General features: G+C 33.2%; 1 protein-coding gene across 1 annotated transcript in view; it reads left to right on the top strand.

The window, feature by feature from the left end:
• THSD7B (thrombospondin type 1 domain containing 7B) overlaps nucleotides 1-7,465 on the top strand; it is a 932,487-nt gene that overhangs the window by 683,553 nt on the left and 241,469 nt on the right. The gene's annotated exons all lie outside the window — the stretch shown is intronic.

Below are 7,465 nucleotides of genomic sequence, written 5' to 3'. Positions count from 1 at the left end.
ATCCTTGAATATTCCTAGTTTCAATAGCACCTAAATTGTTTGAATTTGTTACGGGAGAAATATCTTCTTTTTGAGTTCATGTGGAAGTGCTACTGAAATATATCTACTAGAATACATAAATTGCAGAGATTTTTATGGTAGGGCACAGGTTTATATTTCAGACAAAAGAATTAAATCTGAACAAATATTAAGATTTTAACAAGGCCTCTTACAGAAAAAAAAATATATATATGTATGTATATATACATACATATAAATATACACACACATATATATATGTGTGTATATATATATATGTATATATATGTATATATATATATATATATATACACGTATAGACCTGCATTCTTTTGAAGTTCTGATCCTACTCATTTTAAGTGTCAAAGTGTCCATCTTTAAGAATGGCAATGTTTTACATCATTTGATAATTAATACAAATCTTTACCTATCCACACACACACACAAACTTTTTAGGTCTTTTTAATCATTAAATTGCTCTAAATTAAAATGACCATTTAGAGAATGTATATCTTCTACTATCATACTGTTATGCATAAGGCAATTAGGTGGCGCAAAGGATAGAGGATGGAACAAGGAAGACCTGAGTTCAAATTTGGCCTCAGACACTTAGAGATTGTAATCCTAAGCAAGTCACTTGATCCTGTTTGCCTCAGTTTCCTCATCTGTAAAGTGATAATGATAAACCAATTTAGTAGCTCTGGCAAGAAGACCCCAAAATGAGGTCACAGAGAGCTGAACACAATCAAAACAACTGAACAACACCAAAAATGTCTTATACAATATTGCCTTTTTTCTCTTCTAGACAGAAGAAGACAGGCTAATCTTTTCATTTCCATCCAAGTTTACCTTGATTCATGGATATTGCATTCTTGATTCCTAGGCAATATTGATCATTACATCAGATTTTCCTTTCATTACCAGATGCATTCACATTGAACCTTCCATTGGGCTTTGACCCAGCTGCTTCATTAGTGCTGGAACTACTTGTAGTTGTCCTCCTGTCTTCTGCAATAGTGTAATTCCAACCCCCAACCTGAGGGGCTTGTCTTCTGGTGTCATCTCTTTTATCATTTTAATATCGTCCAGGGGATTTCCCTGTCAAAAGTACTGGTATGGTTTGCCATTTCTTTCTCCAATGGATCATGTTTTGTCAGAGCTTTCTACTATTCCCTGTCTGTCTTGTGTAACACCGCATATCACAGTTTAAATTTTCAGTGAGCTACACAAGTCCCCCTGCCACAACAAGGCAGTGATCCAGAAGGGGAAATCAGATAAGAAAATATAGGATAATATTCTCCTTTGTATTTCTTACTAGTATTTTCCAAATATTAATATTTTTAAAAAATATTTATTTTCTAGATGATTATATGTTAGATTTAATACATAATTATTATTTGTCTTCAAGGATAATTATAATATTTGATATTAGTTCATTGTTTTTGTAACCATCTCTATGAAGAATTTCAAATGCTAGATATTATTTTAAATCACTGAATTTCATCTGATTTACCTTTCTTTTAACCCAAATTGTCTGTGTTTTTCTGTGGCTCATATTGGTGAAAAGAAAAAAAAAGTCTTAGCTCTAGAGTTAGAATACCAGGTTTCTAACCCTGCTTCCAGCATTTACTAGTCACATAATACTGACATTTCATGACTTCTCTTGATTTCAGTTTTCCTATCTCTAAAATGATTGCATTGAATTAGATGATACCTTCCATTATAAAAATTCTATGATTTTTATGGGGATAATAAAATTAATTGGTTGTACTTAATAGGCTTTATCATATTATTTCCTTAGGAATTAAAAGGCTAATCCTCATTTAAATATAGGATACTCAGGACTGTTTAGAGGCTTTTGTTTCTTTTCTTTGAGTAAATCTCACTTTTTTTTCTTCAGAAATACATGGTAAGTGACAATGCTGCTTATTAACAGTGTGGCAGAAAATATGGAGTTATTTAGATTATTCTTTTGTCTGCAAGAATATTACCATGAAGAAAGATAATTTATAAAACTAATCTTCATTCCTTAACATAGAATTATCACACTAAATCTAAGAATAAAGTTAAACTAATTTAAGACTAATGATAGGGAAAGGAGTTTGGATTTGGTCAAATCTCCAGTGAATTATAGGTTTCATATAGGGAGTCTGACTGAGATGCCATATCATAAATCAATATGACAACAGCTAAATCATACATTGAACTCCATGTTGCTTGTCTTTGTCTTTTGGAGAAAGAAAGCACAGTGAAAGTGATACCTTGGTTAGTCCTTGAAATTGCCTTCAATGTCTTCTCCATCCACCCTCAATTACATATATGTTAAAAGCCTTTCATCCTTTTTTCTTTTATTAATTAATTAACATAATTAATTAAACCAAACAATTAATTAAAGTTGAATAAAATTAGGTATTAAATTAATTAAAATAATTCGAATAATATTTTGGCTTTGAACAAAAACAAAACTTTTCTCAATTAGACTGTTTCTCTCTCACCCTTTCTTTATAAGTAATATGAGTACTGAATCAACACTTTCTTTTATGGCATTACAAAGGATAGCAGGAAATCTATCAGATAGAAAATATATTTAAGGGATAAAAAAAATCTAACGGAAAAGTATTATGATTCTTTGGCTGATTTTAGGGAGAGCTTTTGCATGGTGGATAATGGAAGACAAGATGATACAATGGAAATAGAATTGGATTTGTACGGAGATAACTTGTGTTCAAATCCTGGCTCTAGGATTTATTACTGTCTCTGTGATCTATAATAATTCATTGACCTCTTTGGTCCTCAGTTTCCTCATCTGTAAAAAATAAAATTTGGCTAGTTGACTTCTCATTTTCTTCAAATTCTAAATATATGATGCTGTGTTTTATCTGGTTTGTAAAAAAATACCTACTCTCATCAAGGTCATATCATCTGTTATTCACAGATGGGGAATACGAATTAACATTTATTTAAAATTTTTATATTCTGCCTATTTATAAATTAATATAAAACAAATGGTCAGATTGACATCTGATGAAAAATTTTCTTATAAGGGATATGGATTTGTGTTTATCAAAAGACACTTTTTTTCCTTTCTCAGTAGGATATATTTATTAAATGACCAGCATAACTAAAAAGCTTAACTATGAGAATCAAACTAATGCCATTTCATCTAACTGATAGCAAAATTTAAACAATCAAGCAGAACTTATAGAAACAGTTAAAGATCCTAAAGTTGAAAGGGATATCAATAATTCATCTGGACCACAATCCTGAATTCAGGCATACAGGATATTGTTATTCCTCATCTTCATATAAGACAACTTAGGCCCACAAAATTTAAATAATTTTTCTAACTACGTAATCATGTTTAAATAACAGAAGGAACATTAGAACCCAGTTCTTCTATACCTCAGTATAGCAGTTGTTGACTATGTTACACTTCTTTCCATGAGGCAAAATGACATGTCTTTTGTTTTTGTCAGAACTAAGTGTGATACAATTAAAAAAAAAGTTTTGGCATCGTTTGACAAGGTTTTGAATTCCATATTTGTCTGCATGACACTCCACAAGTTATTTAACTTCTCTGAACATCAGATTCTTTGTGTCTCTAAAATAAGGAAATTAGACTAGTTACATCTTGGATTCTTTCCAAGTTTAAATCTCTAATTACGAAACTAATACTTTATGTAACTTTATAATCATGCCTTTACAGCAGAACCTTTACTAGGAATCATTCTTCTAAGGATGCCTTCTATATAAATGACATTTTCTTCTGCCTTTTCTTACCAAATCCAACTCTTTATCCACACAAAGACCTCCAATCCTTCAACCCTTCAGTTTTCTCCCAAACCATTATGCTATTCATTATCCACTCTCTTTTCTTTACCCAATCTTTACCATTTGGTGAACCAGTTCAACTCTTCCTTGTCTTCTTCTCCTGAGTCCCTAGATTCCTTATTATATCTCCTGCCATGCCTTAGCACAGAATCACTCCCACCAGTGGCTGTTTTTGCTCCTATACATATGCTCATAAATGAATATGGAAAAAATCACAAAGCCATTTTGATTGGGAGGAAGGCCCTAAATACAAATATAAGGAAGAAACTTGGGCAGAGGGAAATTCAGTGATTTGATGTGAATAACACAGCTGGAGACTGAGCTTGGATTTTATCTCAAGTCTTGATGCCCCAGGTCAAGGACTCCATCTTTTGCTTCTAATTCTACCTACAGCACAATATCAAAAAAAGTAATGAATATAACTTAAAGTGGCATAACAGTATTTATTCTAGTAAAAAAATTATTATGTAAATAAAACCTACTTTTGGAGTTATTGCAACTCTGATTTCAGCAGAGCCCTGTCCCCCTTTTTTTCTTATTCAGTATCTCTTCCTTACTCACTGCAACCTCTTCTAATACCTCTTCTAGTCTAGTCTTTCCCTTTAGCTGACTATCATGAAACTTCCTATTAAAGTTTTTAATAATTGTGAAGACTACTGAATTTTGTTTAAATAGTACTCTTTCTATGGACTATTTAACATGTACAATCTCTGATGGTAGATTGGTACTCAAAGGAACATTTTCTTAAAATAGAATGAACAATGTGGTTAATGTTTTAGACCAAAGCTCTGTCTAATTTTCCTATTCATGAGCTAGCTATAGAGAACTCTATAGACTTTTCCACTGTCTTCCTTTCAGCTGTCACTTTGTTTGTCTATGATGGTCCTACCTAAGGCTCAATATAAAGTCAATCTTCAATATTCAGACATTTAACTTTTATGACTTGAAGCATTCATATGATTTTGTTAGTAAAATCAGTTTGACTTTTACACAGGCAACCTTGCAAATTTATGGGTATGTGCATCAAAAATAATTTCAAAGTGTTAGAAGTGATATTAAGGCCATGCAAGTTTCAGAGTCTTCTGAACAAATTTGGAAGTTACTGGGGACAAAATTTGACTCCTTCCTTTTGTTCCTTCCAGCACAGTCCAAAGCTAAACTCTTCATTGTGCAGAGAAAATGAAGGAGGGTAGGACCACAGTCATATGGTCTTGAGTGATTAGCTAGGAAGGGGAGGGTGTTCTCCCTAGAAAGCTCTTGGTAAGCACCAACTCTCCTCCCAGATTTTCTGGAGAGCTTAAAATGGACAGGAGTAAGGGGGACTTGGAATTGACTATGCTGTGGCGCTAGCTGACTAGACTGAGCGCCAAAAATCCCTTTGGTTTTCAAAGGGCAGCCAAGGTAGAGAGGCTTTTAGCAGTATAGTATACAGTACAATGCCTTTACACTGCTATCTCATGCAGTGGAAAGTAAGAGTCAGTTAAAAAATGTTTTAGTTTTAAGATTTTTATTTGCAATACACTATGGGACTATAGATTTCTCTTCTTATGAAAAGTGAATATTGTCTAAAAACAGCGTGTTTCTATTTCAACTGATATGTTAGCACAAAAGGTCACAGAGTTGTAGGGAATTACAAGTGGGGAAAATGTTTTGCATGTTACCAATTTTATTTTTTTACTGTATTTTCTGGGTTATTTCCTGGTTACTATATTGGGAAAAGTGCACATTATCAGAATTAATGTTGGATTATAAAATGGTATGCAGGAAAGTATATTTTCTTTTTTTTCTATTTTCTTTTATTTTTTAGACCCCTACCTTCTGTCTTAGAATCAATATTGGTTCCAAGGCAGAAGAGTGGTAAGGGCTAGGCAATGGGGGTCAAGTGACTTGCCCAGGGTTACACAGCTAGGAAGTGTCTGAGGTCAGATTTGAACCCAGCACCTCCCATCTCTGGGCCTGACACTCAATCCACTAAGCCACCCAGCTGCCCTCAGGAAAGTATATTTTCATCAATCTCTAGCAAAAGATTACCGTTTTGGTGCTGACAAGAACCTAACCTCCTATTTCCCATAGATACAATGTATCAACATTCACAGTTTTTGCTTTCATGCTATTTTTCTAGGAATGTAACCCACAAAATTTGAGGATTAATTTACCTAAGCAGCTGTCGAGAATTGATATGGGATTGGCAAAGGTTAATATCTTCTGACACTTGACAACATCAAACTTATGCAAGAAGGAAAAGTATCTTTTCCTCTCCTGTTAGTGAGAGGGTGAATAGATGGTGACTTGACCTTGAAAGCTTGCCCAATCTTTGAGCTACTCATGTGCCCAGATATTTGCAGATTTTCTTTCTCAGTGAATGCCAAAAAAAAAAAAAAAAGAATATACTTACCATGATTTGGAGGAAGTAAAAAAAAATTATTTCAGTTCTCTTTATTTACCGCCATTTTCTATCTTCTGATCATTACTTTCTTCTTATCTTCTTTCATCAGTCTGAAAATATATTCTTAAATTCATCAAAAAACCTTTATTCTATCTTATGAGCAAGCAAAAACACAAACCCCTCTAAACATCCTCTTGCTTAAACTAATTTGCAGAAGATACAGATGATATATTTGAGGGGAAACTAGGCTATCAGAGAGAGCTTTTGGGGTATATTTAATTTATCCTAGAAAAATGTAGTTGACTTTTAAAAAACCCTGTGAATGAAAAGGGATGATGTCCCTTTAATGTTCTTGGCCTTCACGTGAAGTGAGGAATTCTTGTGTGTTTAGCAACAATGAAATGTAAACAATATATTTAAAGAGATTGCCTCAAGGGTAAGACAGAGAAGGTTTAATTCACAAAGAATTCAACCATGTGAAACAGGAATGGCAGAGGGAACTTCTGCACATACAAAATAATGATGAATTGGGAAGGTTCTAAGTTTGTGGTATAGATTTTTTAGCTCTTCTAAATCTAGAAAATTATCAACAAACACTAATTAAGTCCCTAATTAAAAAAGCCCCAGTTCAACATTTTTGAACAAGTTTTTTGAGTTCCTCTTCTCTCTCATGTCTTTCATTTTTGTGAGGATAATGGTTTTCATGAAATTGAAAATAGGGGGAGCTAATGAAAGGCACCTGTATCATGTTGTTCAGTTCCTATAATTCACTGTCATATATCATCATGATGTTTGCTATGTGATAGCAATGAAGCAGAATCATGTAGATGCAGCATGGCATGACATACAACATTGTACTAAGAAGCAAAGAGATCTAGGTATAAATTCTGCTTAAAATATTTATTCACTTTATGGCCTTGGAGATGTCATTGAACCTACTGTAGTGGAAAGAGATATTTCTCTAAAATTAGAGAACCTGAGTTTATGTCCTTCTTCTGAAACTTACTACTTATGTGAGCTAAAGAAAGTCATTTACTCTCCCCAGACCTTGGTTTCCTTATTTGTTAGATATCCTTTGAGGTCTCTTCTAGCTCTTTCCATAATTCTATAGAATAAGCAATATGACTATAAAATCCTGGATTTCTCATCCATAAAAGAGATAATGTCCCACTTGTACAACTTACTCACAGGATTATTTTGAGGAAATTAAGTTAGCCAATAAATATTTGT

The sequence above is a fragment of the Gracilinanus agilis genome, chromosome 3, assembly GCF_016433145.1.
Source record: "Gracilinanus agilis isolate LMUSP501 chromosome 3, AgileGrace, whole genome shotgun sequence".
Taxonomy (NCBI): domain Eukaryota; kingdom Metazoa; phylum Chordata; class Mammalia; order Didelphimorphia; family Didelphidae; genus Gracilinanus; species Gracilinanus agilis.
Note: the sequence above shows the minus strand (reverse complement) of the source record. Positions and strands in the feature narration are given on the sequence as shown.